The sequence below is a fragment of the Gossypium arboreum genome, chromosome 3 (genome assembly GCF_025698485.1).
Source record: "Gossypium arboreum isolate Shixiya-1 chromosome 3, ASM2569848v2, whole genome shotgun sequence".
In the NCBI taxonomy this organism is placed as follows: domain Eukaryota; kingdom Viridiplantae; phylum Streptophyta; class Magnoliopsida; order Malvales; family Malvaceae; genus Gossypium; species Gossypium arboreum.
In genome coordinates this window covers 126,306,034-126,324,240 of record NC_069072.1, presented here as the reverse complement: position 1 = coordinate 126,324,240, position 18,207 = coordinate 126,306,034, and the positions used below count along the sequence as shown (strand labels likewise).

General features: G+C 32.7%; 1 pseudogene; it reads right to left on the bottom strand.

Annotated features, from left to right (window-relative positions):
* Nucleotides 1-8,289: 8,289 nt before the first annotated feature.
* LOC108475021 (alcohol dehydrogenase 3-like) lies at nt 8,290-11,289 on the bottom strand (annotated as a pseudogene).
* Nucleotides 11,290-18,207: the final 6,918 nt, after the last annotated feature.

The window sequence follows — 18,207 nt, the reverse complement described above, 5'->3', positions numbered from 1 at the left end:
TTGAAATGCAAAGAGTAGAAAGAGCGTTGGCAGCATAGAAATAAAGGGAATAAGAGCAATAGTTCTGAGAGTCATTATGGTCAAGCAAAGCCAAGGGTAGAAGACTTGGCGTGAAGGCTTGAAAGAAGTCATTCACGAAGAAGATGTCGATCAAAACATTGATAGTGGTGCTCCCCTAGGAACGAGGGCGTTTCTAGATTGTGTAGGGGAGAATGTCTAGCATCGCGAGTGAGAAAGGCCTCAAAATCGAGCTAACACGAGAGAATCGAGCCACAAGGTTCTCAGAGTACCTCGGAAGACTCTAAAAGTTCGAAGAAGGGAGCAGATTCGTGTAGAACCGTGTAGAATATGCCAAGCCTCTCTTGAGTGAGGATCGAAGGCTAACTTAGTCTCGTGATTGAGAAATCTGAATATAAAGCCGCATACAACTAGAGCTAAAGTCTCAACACGTGACACATGTTTAGTGGAAGGGGAGAACAAGCGAGCATAAGATGAGAGACAGGGTGTTGAAATGCTTCATAAAGGCTTTGTCAACCACACCTTCACGCACACAATGCCTCCTGAAATTATTTCTCATATTTCTTGAAAAGCCAATTACAATTGCATTTATATTTTCGTAAATAATATATAATTTGTTATGTTTTGAAAATTAAAAAAAAAGGATATGCTAAAGAATTTGAATATTATAGAAATTAAAAATAAATTATTTTAACTATCACAATTATTGAAAAATAATTTTGATTTTTGCTTAGTTATTACTTTTTTAATATTTATAATGAAAATTTAATCATTAACTGAAAACAAATTCAACAACCAAAACAACCTAATTCACACATGATATGAAACTTCAACCTCAAATTTTGCAAGAATTCATTCGCAAGGATAAAAATAAGCTAACAAGATTCAAACATGATTAACAATGAAATTTTTGTCACCACATACGAAGGGTGATGTAAATGGAATGTTCAGCCATGTTCTTTTAGGCTTCACCAATAGACAAATTTATTGTTTAATGTTCCTGTCATTCGTCAAGGATTTGAGGTTAAAATTGAATACAATTGATAATGGTGGGGCAACTTAAACCTTTAATATCCGAAGCCTCAGCTTTTAGTAAGGATGACAAACAACACATTTTTCTCATCTTTTATTTTCTGTCAACATCTTAAAATACTTTAATTTGATATAATTCCATATGTTAAAATATGTGTTAGGCATCTGCTCCATACAATAATTGGTGAGTAGCAAGCAATTGCGATACTTATTATTTTGATTTTCTATTTCTAATTATTAAGTTACTCGTTTTTTATGATAAAATTTCTAACTCTGTAACTTACATTGTTAATGATACGTCTTCATCTACATTTACCTAAAAATATAATTTAGTTGCTTATTATTTAATTTTTCAAAATTTTAAATCAATCCTATATTTTGTGTATTCAAAGCTTTTATTTTTATTAATATTTTTGTGCTTTTTCTACTTATGGGAATTATATCACTGCCGTGGGATATTTTAATTTTTTTTTTGAAAAATTTGATAATTTAACGCTTGTTGTAATATTTAACATATTTTGATTTAAATTAGTTTTCGAAATTTGCTACAATTAACTTGCTAATGTTTTTATTAATTAATTTGTTGAATTTCTTTATTAAATTAACTACCTTATTTTTTCATCTTAAAATACTTTCATATAATTCTTTGTTTATGATGTGCCAAATGTGTGATTTATACAGTAATTGGTGGTTAATGTTAGGTTGGTAAGTCATCATTACACATTGATTTTGAAATTAACTACCTTAATCCGAGCTCATTCCCATAGATGCATACAAGTCTTATGAAAATAGCAAGAGTAACAATAATGGCAAAAAGTCAACTAATCTAAGAAAACATGTTCAAGTTGAATTCTCTATCTCTTCATATTGGAAGAGAGTTCAAATAAGACATGCAACCAATGTGAACATGGTGATTCCAAAATCAAATGACACTAAACTCCTATCTTTGTATGATAGAGAAAATATGACGGATAAACTTAGTCTTAGAATGTGATAGGGGCATTGAAGATAATTCATTGTTAAAATCAAAGAAATTGATCAATGATTTAGTTAATTGTGAAGTTGTGCATAGATCGAAAAAAAAAAAAGGTTTGATTGCCATCACAAAAAGTTAACTATTTGAGAGATAATTAAAAAAATAAAGAAATTGAAATACGTCATTATAAAGAGAATATCTAGAAAACAATTTCTTCTTAATATCTAGAAAACAATTTCTTTTTCAGTATCAAGTGAGTGGAATAAAAGAAAGTTTGCTTAAGCAAATATGAACTATATGAAATTCAAGTCTACTAAGTAAATGCTAATGAGACTTATTCACCTTAGAATATGACAACTTTTTAAAACATTGTTCATCTATGTAGAGAGGTGATATTAGTGGATGAATCACTTTTGGAATAGTACAATTATATTAAAATGACTAAAATGTAACAGCCCAATTTTTCACCCTAGTCGAAATGATGATTTTGGGACCACGAATCCGAGTCAAAAAAATGTTTAAAAATTATTTTCTGTGTTTGCTATGTGTGAAATTATGAGTGTTAAATTTTCATAATTTAATTGTTCAGTTTGAATGCTTAATTATTAAAAAGGGGTCAAATTGCATCAAGTGATTATAAGTATGCTATTTAATTACGTATTAAAATTAGCATGTCTTTTAAAGAAAGGGGTTTAAAATGCAATTATGCCATGAATAAGTTTAGTGGACGGTGATGGGTCATTTTATATGATATTTTATATATTATACAGTATATTAGTTAATTATAATATGAATGAATTTATAATAGAAAAACAAAAGAAAGAAATATTCCTTTTGCATGTTCTTCCTATATTGCCGAAATTAAAGAGTAAGAAAAAGAGAAAAGCTTTCTCACTTTCGGTCAAGGAACGCCAAAATCCAAGGTTAGTTTTAGTTTAGATTTTGATAAAAAGTATATTTTTGAGCTTGTAGTCAAGATATGTACATAGCCATGTGTTAATTTTGAAATTAATTCATATTATGGTATTCGGCTATGGAGAAATTTCTTGAGTTAGGTGGTGTTGATGTTAGAAAATGAAAGTTATATGCTAGATTTTTTTTAAAGTTGTAATAAGATTTCTATGTGATTTTGTGTATAAGGGACGAAGAATTTGTAAAATTTTTGAATAGAGAGGGACTAGATTTTAAATAAAATAAAATGTAAGGGTTTGAATAGGTTTAGTGAATATTCGGCTCTTGTGAATTGGGATGAGATTGAGTGTATTTTATGATATATGCACTTTGGATTATTTTGTACAATTGTAAAATGTGAAGGGCAAATTAGAAATTTGCTTAATTGTGTAGTTGAGATTAAATTGAGTGAAATTCAATTTAATGAGTTCAATTTGGAATTAATTAGATCAAGAACAAAAATGACCGGGATCGGATCGGGGAAAAACGAAATTAATCGAATAGTCGTGAAACGTAGTTCGCCGATATACGAGGTAAGTTTTTAAGCAATTAAGTCGAATTGGATTTATTTATAAATGATATACATGAATTTAATGGAAGTATATATATTATTGATAGAACCGAATGTGACATTGATTAAGGAGACAAATAGGTTAATATGTATTTATGTGGTTGATGTTTAAGCTTTGTATGTATATATATAAATGAGTAGCAAGTTTGAGAGATGCACTAAACGTGCAAATTTGATACCGAGCACTAAATGTGCGAAATCGGTCATTGAGCACTAAGTGTGCAAGTTGGTTTTAAGCACTAAGTGTGCGAGAAAATTTTTAAGCTCAAAGATTGAGTTCGGTAAGTCTCGAAACTATGAGGTGTTTATATTTGAAAGTAAATATATGTGTTTAATTGTGGATTAAATGAAATGCTAAATGTAAAACGTCTATTTGGAATTTTGTATAAGATGTATATTTTGAATAGCTTTGTGTTTGAAATTGTGGATATCACATGAGAATGGAATTTCATATTAGATTCGGCCGGGAGTTTGGGAACAAGAAATGCTTTGTGGTTGTAAGTTGGTATTGATGAATCCTTGTCTATAATATTTGAAATTATTATTAAGAGTTTGATCGATAGACTTATTAAAATTGCTTATAACTTACTAAGCTGTTAAAGCTTACATGGTTTGTTTTTGTTTGCTCTTTGTATTTTAGATTCTTGGTGTGAAAAAATAAAATAAATAAAATAAAATAAATAAATAAAATAAAGAACACACAAATTTTACGTGGAAACCCTTTCGGGAAAAAAACCACGGGCAGAAGAGAAGAAAATTCACTATGTCGAAAATTTGAAATCAATACAAGAGGAATAAACCATGTCTATTTATAGGCTTGTAAAGCCATATTCTAGTAGGATTGAAACACCTTAGCCTAATCAATATAAAATAGATGAAGTTTAATAAGGTTTAAAAAATCTTATTCTAAAATAAAATAAAAGAAGTCTAGTCCTATATGGACTTTACTTTTATTTTATTTTCCATCGTATTTTATTTAAATAAGAATTTGGGTCACTTAATTCTAACACTTGGTGATCGTTACGTGCTCGGAGATCGTCAGTGAATATCGTCACACTATCATTAATCTTTTGGTACTTTTGAAAATCGAACTTAAAGTTTATGGCATGTATAAGCTAAGATACCTTTTGAATTCATTATGGTTGAGATGTATATAAATGCCATGCGAAAATGGCTAACTTGATACATAAGTCTATATTATCTTGATTGTGTTTTTGTGCTTGTAATGTTTGAATATGAAAAAGGTGAAGTTGATTGTTGTTTGAACGTTTGGTTGATATTTTGGTGTATAGTAGATGATTCGGCTATGCTATGTATTAGGTGTAAAACATGCATGTTGTAATCGGTTGATATTAGATAATGTGATTTTATTATAATATACATAGGTGATTTTTTCACGCGACCGTTTGGTATGAATTTTGATTGGCTTAAAGATCTAGCTTTATGGGAAATATTATGTATGCCCTTTTAATATTTTAAGTTATATATATTTTAATAGTGGTGCATTCGGCTAGGTTGCTTAGTTAATTAGATTTGGTTAAATGGTCGAATATATGTATATCTAGTTATATGTTAAACAAGTTAACTAAGTTGTAATTGTGGAAGTAGATTGGATGTATTCGGTTCTTGGGTAATGAAATTTAGAAATGTTTTGTCATTTGGAGGTTGTATATAGTTTGCCATGCATATATGATATTTGCAGTGAGTGCATTGTATGATATGTCTTGATTTTAAATAATTACCATTTGAATATTACTTGTGCTGTTAAAACAATGATGATATATGTGTTATTAGTAAATCGATTTTATTACCCATGTCACAGTTGAGTGGTTAAAAAGACTCGTTATTATGCATGTGAATTGTTCGAAAATTACGAGTAGGTCTTGTAATGCTTCGTAACGCACTCCGGCGGCGGATACGGGTTAGGGGTGTTACAATAAATATAATAACTAATCAATTAAATCGTATCAAGGAGGTTTTCATCATCAATTGAAATGATGTTTAGTTCATAGTTAGAGTTTTAGAATGCGAAGACGTATGGACATCAGTTGAATGTTTTTGTCTGAAAAATGGGTCTAACAAATCCATATCTCTAGTGTCATCAGACACTAAATTAAGTGGTTTTATTGATTTGAGAAAAAAAGTTGGGAAAGGCAAATTAAAGTTTTCGTGTTAACAGTGGAGACAAGGAAAGAAAAGATGGGAATGAACTAGCTTTTGGGATTTAAATGTCGAACATAACAATGAATAAAAGGAGTATAGTATCAAGTGTGATTAATTATGCATTAATAAAGGATAAAATATCGAGGATCTACATGGAGACAACTATCAATAAACAATTAAAAGTAAAACGATCAATGGAGATAAAATAGAGCTTAGTTGTAACGCCCCAAACAATTTATTTCTGCTTTTATAAACATTTGACACAAGTATGTATCTGCTTCAGTGGTTAAATGTTTTAGGTGTGAGTGAGAGGTCCCAAGTTTAAGCTTTACCTTTAGCAATTTTGGTTATTTCGAGCAGTGAGTTTATATGATTTTAATTGTTTTTTTCAAAATTTTGTTTTCTTTCTCTCCTCCAAAGAAAAAAGTTTTGACATGAGTTTTCTTTCCCTTTCCTTCGTTTTCCTCCTCTTTAATCTATTTGAAATTTTGGTTTCGTTTCTCGCCTTGTTTTTCGATTTGTGGTACTCTTCGGGTGTTTCGGTAAGCTATGTTGGTTTTTCACTCCATAGTAGCGTACTTGACATTGTAGGGAATTTGATTTCTGTAAATCTGTGATGTAGGAGGAGGGTGTGAACGGTGAATTCTTGTTTCCAGCAGTTTTTAATCGTGCTAGTTTTTGGGCACATTATCGGTAAGTTTTGCGCAATATTTTGGGTTTTGTCGATTTGTGGATTGGTTGCTAACTGGTTAATGAGATGCTGTTTTTTTGGTTTTGGATGGCTCGGGGTTGCTGTAGCTTCTTGAGCGAATCAGGTGTGTACCTAAAACACAGAAAAACGAGTGTTGGCAAAAGTTGAAAAACCTTACTCTCGACACCACACGGCCGTGCAGTGGCTCGAGTGTAGCCGTATGGGTCATACGAGTTAGGCCGAGTTGGGCGTGTGGGCCTACATGGGAATGACACACGGGCGTGTGGATTTTTGGGCTAGGCTATGTGGGCCACACGGACAAGGCCAATCTGGGCGTGTAGACCATACAGGCGTGTCGGCCCACACGGGCATGTGGGCTCAAATTTCTAAAATTTCTCTGAGGGTCGCACAGGTCGTCCAATCGACTATGGACCTACCGTAGGGTCGGTAAGGGCTAACCAAACCCTAAGATTGTAGATCTGATAGACTGATGATCTATTCTGAGTATGATTATGCATATCTGATTATTCTGATATCTGTACATAGCATGTCTAGTATGTATTCTATATCTATTCTGTATATGATTGTGGGGTGGGTTTTGTATTGATGGAGGAAGTGTTCTGTACGGCGATCATCGCCTATTATCTGGCAATTTAGCTGCACTATATCTGATACGTGTCGTAACAACACAACCTGGTGTGTAGGGATAGGTGGGTGTTTTTAACCCCACATGGTGCGTTGGGATGGTTAAAGATGGTATGTAGAGGATGGGGGTAGGATTCTGATTGTCTGATTCTGTTTACTGTATCTGTAACTGAAATTAGCTTGAGCCCGAATCTGTATCTGTTTTCGACTGTGTACATGATTTTGTATGATTGCATACTTAATTCTAAAGGGTTACACACTGAGTTAACGCAAACTCACATCTGTTTGTCTGCTCTGTCAAGTAATCCTCAGAGCCGGATCGGTGCGGTAGAGACATAGCGATGACCACTATATTGTAAAATAGTTAAACTTAGCTCTTTTGGTTTATTTTAAACTTCAGACTTATTTGTGAGTTATAACTTCTGGAGACTCTCTGGACTGTTTGGTTTTTAACGGTTTATTTTTGGATTGTTTGTCAATTTGATTGCTTTGGTAAAATTGTATTATTAAAACGATGGTTTTCATGTAAACAACAGTTTTCCTAAAAACACGACTGTGTTTTCAAATTATAACGATTAAGGCTTCCGCTGTAATAAGTTTTGGGAAAGAAATTGACTAATTTGTGGTTTTTAGTAATTTCAAATATTTATATTTTACCAAGTAACACGGTTTCCAAAACTCATTTCTTGTGACATCACCAGATTCGACCATAACGTCTAGGCCGGGTTTAGGGTGTTACATTAGTACACTAGTATTCAACTATGACAATCCATGGGATTCCTTAATTAACATCGACCCAATTTTTTTAATGGCCAACACAACCAATGAGATTTTAGTCGAACCTTTTGAGAATGAAAATAGATATAATGACCCTAGAATTAATGGAGCAAATAGTAATGAGATGACTAGAAGAAGAATTTAAAAAGATAATGGTTGATAAATAAAAACAAGGAAAGTTAAAACTGTTGAGGATGCACTTGTTTGAGAGCAACTATTAGAAACTCGAAAAAAAAAAAAAAAAAAGTAAACAGAAGAGAAAGATGCAATCATTATTTAATAAAAGTTTGGAATACATGGCAAAGTCTCTTACTTATTCTGACATTCAAACTGTAGGAGAATTCTATGAAAAACAGCAAAATCATGTAGATTACATTATTCATTTCCTTAATCACTCTTTGCACATATAAATATAAAAATGAAAACTCCTTCATCCTTGTATGAACAATCCAGGCCAGCCACTCCTTATGCATCCATGCGAATCACACATCTCAGTCCCTCACCCGCCATCATCAACTTAAATGCCTTGTTGATCTCTGAGAAAGGCACAGTGTGTGTGTTCCTGCAACATCAAAGATATCACAGTGTTTACTGTCTGTTAGTATATTTGTATGCAAGAGAAAATGTACTCATGTCCAATACATATTCGAACCAGCATTTACATATTCATGCACAAATATCAAACACATTTTGTTTTGGTGTTCAACACTCACTCTTGGTTCCAATAAACAGGAAGATAACCTCACCTTGTTTATATTCTCCACAACAGCAGGAATGTCAGATCGAGGTTTGTATTTTCCAAAGAAAGTACCCTTGAGAGTCTTCTCATTCAGCAGATTCACTGAGTGAGTTTTCAATGTATTGTCTTTGTTTGGAACACCCACAAGTACCGCAACTCCCCGCCCTTAAAAATCAAGTCATTTCAGCTAAATATGAAAAATGATATAATCTAGCATCATTGATGAAGAGGAAAATGTTGTGAAGCTATTTACATCGTGGACGCATTCAAATGCAGAAACATGGCCTGGATACTCCCCGTACATTCAACACTGCGATCTACTCCTCCACCAGTCATCTCAACAATGACCTGATCATTAGAATCATTTCTTAATAAGGATCCCATAACAAGTTGACAGGTTTTACGCAAGGTGACCCTAGTAACTAATGGTTATGTTCTAATCAGAATCCAGCAGGATGCATATAGAAATGAATTTTCAAGTGGGAACCAACCTCTTGGACAGGTTTGTTGTAATATTTTGGATTCACAAACTCTATAAAACCGAATTTCTTGGCTGCAACAAGTAATAAGAATAAACATGATTAGTTTTGTAACTTTGCTTAACCAGAAACATAACCGATCTTGGAATGTTTTGTTCAAGTAATTAACTACAAAACCAATGCTACCTTGTTCGAATCTGCTGGAGTTCAAATCAACGCCAATGATCCTCGAAGCACCTGAAACTCTTGCCCCTTCGGCAGCCTAAATTGCAGAACAGAGAATTAATGATAAATGAGTCCTACACTCTTTCTAGTCACTAAGAAAAAGAAAATATAACATCAAAGCAACAAGAATAACTCACAGCAAGACCAACAGCGCCTAGTCCGAAAATCGCAACAGATTGACCCTTTTTGTGTTTAGCAACATTCACAGTGGCACCAACACTTACAAGAACAAAACCAAAACAAGTTGTGAAACAAGAACTTCCTCACTTTCATTTACATCATTTACATGTCTCAAAGAAAGGGGGGGAAGAAAATTTTGGTCACTAACTAACCTGTGGACATCCCGCAGCTCAGAACACAAACTTTATCAAGTGGAGCATGTGGATTGATCTTGGCCACCTGACCGACATGGACGACAGTGTATTCGCTGAAAGTAGAGGTGCCAAGGAAGTGGTAGATAGGCGTCTCATTGATGGAAAACCTGAATGTTCCATCATTAATCATTCCAACCCTATCAGTGTTGATTCGGAGGAGATCACACATGTTACTCTCTTCAGACAAGCAATAGGGACACTGCTTGCATTCCCCAGTGAAGATGGGGAGAACATGGTCACCTGGCTTTAGATCAGTCACGCCCTCTCCTACACTCTCCACAATCCTAAACAATAATCAAAGAAAAGGGTTAATGCGTATGCACATAATAAGAATATTATAGGAACTGTAAATATTTAGACTGGCATATACATACCCTCCAGCTTCATGGCCAAGTATGCGAGGAAACAGAGGATTTTGTCCCTACTATAACAGAAACAATGTCAGAGTCAGATTGAAAATCTTTCTCCTAACAAGTCGAAGTAAGAAAAAAAGAGAAGTGTGAACCTTAGCATCCCAGAAGTAGACATCGGTGTGACATAAAGAAGTGAAGAGTATCTTAATACGAGGGTGGTATGGAGGGGTAACGTACCTTCTTGCCTTGCGCTTGTGCAAGGGAAAAACCAAGAAATAAATTTAGAAAATTTATTGATTTTCGTCTATAAATCATTTGTTGTATCCCGTATGGAGCCATCTTCTTCACCCGACATGCGCTACAAGTATCCGTACTTGGTCGGCCACCGGTGGGACCGACGCGCGCCCAGGAAAGTGTGGTGGCGCTACACCAGTTTCCTGAGCGGTACCCGCCTTCTCGTACTGAGAGCTGTTAAGCGCTAGAACCGATGTAAGTAAGATCCGCTACAACTAGAAGTCGATCTGGTACCTTCCTCCGGGTACTCAACAACTAGAGTCATCTCCCTTTCTCCTTTTAGCTTTAGTCGGTCGAGTAGCTTATTCGAACGTTGTGAACTCATTCCTGCCTTTGCAATACCAGCGCATCTTGTGCCAGGTTGTGCTCTGCCTCTTCCCCTCTATCAGAAGATTATGCGGTGGTGCCACTTCCACTTCCTCTATTGACAGTGGCTTCCCCGACTCTCATGCCACCATAGCTGCAATAATACCAAAACTACTGAATTAGCAAAGCAATCGCCAAAGAACCAATTAATCAGTCACAAGATGGACAAAACAAAGAGAGTTTTAACAAGCATCAAAACCACAGAAAACGAACAAAACCAGAAATCTCAAAAAAAAAAAACCAACAAAGAACAGTGATCCTATAATCAGAAACAGTTGCATATCAGAGAGGGAGAGTCGATTGATCACCTCTGCAACGGATGACCTGACCAGCAGTACTCATAATGGCTGTTAACAGAAATAAAGACTTTTTTTTTTGTTTATCTGATCACAAGTTTATTTTTCTTATGTATGTTGTTTATGATGAAAGAAGAAAGCTAGCAAGATTCTATTATAGGGAAACCCATTTCCAGCTCGCTAAATTACGCAAAGCACAGCAATGGTTTGCTTTTTCCTTTCCAAGACGAAACTGTGTCTGGTTTTGTGTAGCAGTATTCACTGTTGTCATGGTTTTGTATTTGCATCCGTAACTTTTTATCCATGATTTTTAATATGTCAATATGTAGTATTATATTAACCTTGGCTCTAGTCGTGGAACTGGGCCTATTGATTTTCCTTTTTCTGGCTGGAAAACAAGATTAGGCGTATTGATTTCCACTTGTTATTCAAATCCAGCATTTACTATGGATTCATCGGTTCATCCAAATCTAATATTTAGGGTTTTTTCTTCTCTCACCAAATAAACATCGCGGTTTCCTTTTTAATTTAAAAGTATTTTCTAACCAATAAAATTATTTTTAGGTTTATAAGTAAAAAAAAAATTAAGAATATGTAAACAAATCAATTAACCCTCTGAATTAATTTTACACTTAATTAAGTCTTTACTGTCAACTAAAATAATTAGTTAAGCTTCTTTGTTAATTGTTTGCATCTTTCACCACATTAATTGTTAAAATAATTTTTGAATCAATCAGATGTGCCAGATAATAATTTTAGTTTAATTTAATACTTTTTTCATAAAATATATAGAAAAATAAGGAAAAAATCAGAAAATTTATAAAATATATAAAAATCATAAATGATAATTTTTTGAATATTCAAAAATTAAAAATATGAAAATTGATATGAACTTATACAAATTATTAAAAGTTATAAAAATTATAAAAATCTAATAAATTATAAAATTAATAAAACATATTTAAAATTTAAAAATATATTAAAATTCAATAAAAATCATAAAAAAATATAAAAAGTATTAAAAGTGATATGAACTTATAAAAATTATAATAAATAAATAAACAACTTGGACAGGACTGGATCAGTCGGTTAGATTGATTAGACCAAAATCGATAAGGCATCTTGAGAAAGCCATTAGATAGGTTGACTTGGGACGGTAGAACTAATTTTTTTTTTTGAATGTTTTATTTAATTGAACTGGATGGGTCAATCTAACTAGCAAACCGATGGCCTGATCGGTTTGACCACTAATTCGATTCTGAAAATCTTGGTTAAAATATTTCATTCGGACATATGTTAATAGTTGGATAATGAAAATTTGGTTTGATAAACATACTAAAAAATAAAAAATTAGTTCAACCGCCCGGTTCCTAGGTTAACCGATCTAATGGCTTTTCCCAAATCAATTTCCTTGCCAATTTTAGGCTAACCAGTCCAGTTAAAATTTTTTATAAGTTTATATCAATTTTAATGTATTTTATAATTTTACATTTTTATTATTTTTGAGAATTATAATACATTTTTATTTTAAATAAGTTTTATTAATTTTATAATTTATTAGAATTTTATATTGTTACAATATTTATATTTTTTATAATTTTAATAAGTTTATATCATTTTTATTATTTTTTATGATTTTTAATCATGTTTAATGGGAAATATTACATTAAACCAGAAGTTGCCATATGTCACCATTTGATTGGTTTGTTAATTTATTTTAACGGTCAACGTGGTCAAAGACAGAAATTGTTAACGAATGGGCTTAATTAATTATTTTAGTTAACAGTAGGAGCTTAATTGGGTGCAAATTTAATACAATCTAACACCCCATTTTCGACCCAATCACTAAATCAGAGTATGTGATGTCACATTACGTTGCCAAAACAGCTCAAGTTAATCCATTTCATAATTATAAAATTTAAAACATAACATAGCAATTAGCCAATTTAATCATCAATCATATTCACACTTATTCATTTATAATGGTTAAGGTTCAAAATCATTGTTAAATGGAGTTAAGAAAAGTCAAAATGTCGAGTTAAGACTCAAATCTGAACTCAAATATCAAATTTTAAATTCATGTCTCCTTGTCTCGAGACAGATTATAAATTTTTATTTTTTATTTTTATCTTCGAAGTTAGCATGTCTTGAGACATTACTAATTGTGTCTCAAGATTGTTGCGAGACAACATCTCGAGACCAACCTCCCCTTTTTTCCTATGTTTGCTTTAATGTTTGAATGTCTCGAGACAAAAGGTTCCTATCTCGAGACCTGGAACAGGGTAAAACCTATTTAGTTTCAGTGTTCTTTTATCTCGATACTAGAGCAGGGCAAAACTTATTAAACTTCGATGTTCTTCTGTCTCAAGAATTTGGATCAATTGTTTGAGAATATACATTTACGTTTCGAGACCTCATGCTCTTAAATGTAAAATTTAAATGAAACTTGTTATAACAGTCTTGAGACATGTTCTTTCTATATCCACACTAAATGGTCAAATGACCTAAAATGGACATTTTTAAGCATAGAAATCTTACCTAATTGTACCTAAAAAATACTTAAATATTGCACCAATACCAAATCTTGTTGGCAGATTGTAAGGGCTGAGAGTTAGCTAAGATTTAAGTCAAGGTAAGACTGACTTATGTTGTACTCGCCAGTATAGTACTTGTTTAAGTTGTGCGCCATGAGTGGCGGATTGTATGATTTATAAGTTTGTTAAGATATGTTGTGTAGGGTGAAGTCTATGCTGTATTTTATGGTCTGACGTGGTCGTAGTAAGGAACCCTCCAATCAGTGTTTCTTTTGGAAAGTCTGTATGTTAAGACCTTTTGTTTATGTATACCAGTATAGGATTGTGAGATGTGGATCTGAGTGTTAACCATTTGTGCACGTGTGAATTTTGTTTAGTTTTAGTTGTGTTTTAAGTGGGATTTAGTTAGAAAAACACCAAAGTGTTATGATTTTTCTTGATGTGTTGAAGTCTGTAATGATTATTTGGGTCATGATAGAATTGGGTTAGCTTTGCATGTTAGCCACGTCTTATGTTAGTCCTGAAAGAAAAAGTTGTGAGATATAAATGTTAGTGAAAACCTTTGTAGTGGGGGTTTTTCCCTTATCTTTTTCATTTTCTCTGTTACACTTTGAAATCTTATTAAGAGGAGTTCGTTGGAAAAGAAGCAGCAAGTAATTGGTTAGAAACAAGAATTGTGCATAAAATAGTAGTGATAGAATAGTAACTTCCTCGAGATCATCTATGAATATCCAGACTGTATGATTTCTCTCTCTACTGTACTATGTCATGTGTAATCTTTAAAGTGTGATTGTCATAGATAGAGTCCAAGTGAGGACCTGAACTTGAAACTTTGGAATCTGTTGTATGTAATTTAGGAGATAAAATTTATATCTATCTTCAAAAGAAACAAATAGAAACATTATTAAAACTATGTATTGAAACATAAATAATTTTTAGTGGATAAGGGTCAGAGTTGCCTAATAGCAGGACATGGGAGATTTGAAGAAAATACTATATTATTCGGCTTATGTAGAAATTTTTATGGTAAAAATTTCATTGAGTCTAATTTCAAAAACAACAAGCGGATCGTAATTTCAAATTGTAGGTTAAGATATAAATAATCTAGTGACTATTATTCAAGTAGACAACCTTGTTAAGAGTATACATGTAGTTAGTAAAAGAATAATTAATATTATATATAGACATGTTATACTAAAAGTCAAAGATTCTTATATATATACATGAATGTATAGGATGTGGAATGGAGAGCAAAAGGAGGAAAATAATAGAAGAATTGTAATACTAAGAAGTTGATATAAGAGATGGAATGCTAATATGTAAGAGAAGTTTAAATGAAATTGATGAGACATTAAGTGAGTAATTTTATATGATGAATTAATGAAGTATTGATTAATAAGTTGAAACTTTAAATGGATTTAAATTGAAAAGGTTGAAAAGTTTTATATGATACTAATTTAAAAAGATTGTAAATTTAAGTGAAATTAAAGTGACATTATATTGAATATTGATTTTCATGAAAATTTTTGCAATTGATTGCCAAATTAATTGATATAATGGATTGAGATAGTCTAATTTGCTCTCACAAGATTATGTGACGGCACACATCCAGTGATGACAACTGAGTTTGGTATGGGGTGTCACAAGAAATCTTATCACATGCGATATTTGTAGAAATCACATATTTAGAATATAAAGATGTGTTTAAAAATAATATACAATAAATAATAAAAAGTATGGTTTGAAACTGTTTAATAATAACATATGAAATATGTACAATATTAAAATAGAAAAAAAAGGTTAAATTGTGAGTAAAACGAAACCTAAATACAAAAACACATAATGTTAAAATTGAGTGAATCAAATCCTTATTTAAATAAAATACGTTGGTAAAATAAAATAAAAGTAAAATTCATATGGAACTACACTTCTTTTATTTTATTTTAGAATAAGGTTTTTAAACCTTATTAAACTTCATCTATTTGATATTTATTAGAATAAGGTGTTTCAATCTTACTACACTCCTATTAAAATATGGCTTTACAAGCCTATAAATAGACATAGCCTATTCCTTTTATAATAATTTGAATTCGACATTGTGAATTATCTTCTCTCTGCCCGTGGTTTTTTCCCGAAAGGGTTTCCACGTAAAAATCTGTGTGTTTTTTATTTTTTCTTTCTCTTTTATTTGTGATACATTGTCATTACCGACATTATATTTTTTTACAAATTGGTATCTGAGTTTCCGGGTTGTTCATCTCAATCACTGTAATGGCGTCTTTGATGTATGAAATTCTGCTCTTGGATTGTAACACCAGATTCACATTGTGGCAGATAAAGATGCAGACAGTTCTTGCATAGATAGACTTAGAGGATGCCCTGGTAGGGATAGATAAGATGCCTTCGACATTGACGGAGGAAGAGAAGAATTGACGGAGGAAGAGAAGAAGCGTAAGGATCAAAAGGTGTTAACACAGTTACATCTGCATTTTTCTAACAAAATTTTGAAAGATGTGAAGAAGGAGAATACCGCCACTACATTATGGAAGAGGCTGGAACAAATATGTATGTCTAAAACTCTAACTAGCAAGTTGCATATGAAGCAGCGTCTTTATGCTCATTGTTTGGAGGAAAGTGCGTCTGTGCACAAACACTTAACGGTATTTAAAAAAATTCTCTCAAACTTAGAGGCCATGGAAGTTTAGTATGATAAGGAAGATCTAGGGTTGATTCTACTTTATTCGTTGCCCCTGTCTTATTCAACCTTTAGAGATACAATTTTATATAACCGCGAGTCTCTCACAGTTGATGGGGTTTATGATTCTTTAACCTCTGATAAGCCATAAAAGTAACATATTTTAATTCGATTCTTGATGCGTTTTTGGATTATTGGTTATGTCAATTAGTGAATTTGATGCTCCTAAACCTTTAATTTCATGTTTCTATACTTAGGTGAGCATAGGGGATCAAAAGGAGCAAAAAAGGGGCCAAAATCAGACAAAATAAGCTAATTTCAGGAACCACACAACCTAGGTATTCCCACATGGGCTGAGTACACACTCGTGTGAGCCATAAGGGCTAAGTACACGCTCGTGTGAGCCACACGGGCTGGCCACACACCCATGTGTCGGCCCGTGTCGATTTCGAACCTTGTATCTCTTTTTCGTAAAAAAAAAAGCCAATTTTTAAGGTTTTTGAGCATTCTAAAGTCTATAAATACACACGAGAAGATTACTTATGTAACAGCCCAATTTTGGGGCTAGTCGAAACAGTGGTTTCGAGACCACAAATATGAAGTTGGAAAAAATTATTTTATTATTATTTTGGAGTCATAGCATGTTTATTTTAGTGCATGAAAAATTTGGTGAGTTAATTTTGATGTTTGTGAACCCAATTGTGAAAAAGGACTAAATCGCATAAAGTGTAAAAGTTTTAAATTGATAGCTAAGGGTGTCAAATTTACCATGTATCATAAATTAAGGGTCTTTAAAGTGAAATTAGTCCATTAAATAAGTGATGGCAGGCCATGAGACAAGGAAAATCAAAATAGTCAATATTAGGTGAAGTTGGTGACTTATTTTTACCAAAAAGAAATAAAATAAAAGAAAGATGATATCATCCTATTTCCCATTTCTTATCCACCGATTTTTCAGCTATTTTTGAGGGTTTTTAGCTTCAAAAATTTTAGCAACTTGGTCCTCTTGTAAGTAAGTTATTTACATACTTTTTTGTTGATGATTTTTACATTTTTGGACCCCTTGAAGCATAAGCTTTCTATTAAGGGGACTATTTTGCAAAATGGTTGAGAGTTTAGGGTTTTTACATGAAATAATATGTGTAGTTTTCTTAAATTTTATGGAAGAATATGAGTATTATATGTGTAATAAACAACTTTTGTGAAGGGATTTCTCATGAAAACCCTAATAGGGACTATTTTGCATAATTTGAAATTTTGATGATAAATTTGTGAGATAGTGGAATTCTTGGATTGCTATAAGAGAAAAATGGGTTCAGCTAGGCTTTTGATATGAGGAAATTCGATAAAAATTAATTTTCGGACCTAGGGGTAAAATGGTTATTTTGCAAAAGTCTGTGGGCAAAATGGTCATTTTGTCCAAATATAGATTATTGAGTGCCTAGATCGATAAAGTGATTAAATTTGTGAATTCTTCTTATTACAGATCAAGAAATACTAAATTCGAACTTAGACCGGGGGAAGGCCAAATAAATTGATTAAACCGACTAGTCGCCTACTTTTTGCAACCGAGGTAAGTTGTATGCAAATAATACAACTATTTTGTTATTATCTGGGTTGAATTGATATAACATGAAATGCTTGACTTTGGAAATGTGAATGCATGATGATAGTTGAGATAGTAGAATTCCCGGTTGGATCATAAGAAATAAATCAGATATTCATGCCATGATGTATGGGTTATTGTGAGCTAGAGTAAGACGTGTTTGGGACATGCATCGGTCACATTATGAGATCCAGTGTAAGACCTTGTCTGGGATATGGCATTGGCATTGAGATGAGAGCTAGAGTAAGACATGTCTAGGACATGCATCAGCCTCGAGATGTAAGCCAGTGTAAGACATGTCAAGGACATGCATCGGCTACGAGATGAGCTAGTGTAAGACCATGTCTGGGACATGACATTAGCATCTTACCTTACGTTTGAGACTTATTGTATATTCGGTAGTGTTCCAAATGGTTCCACAG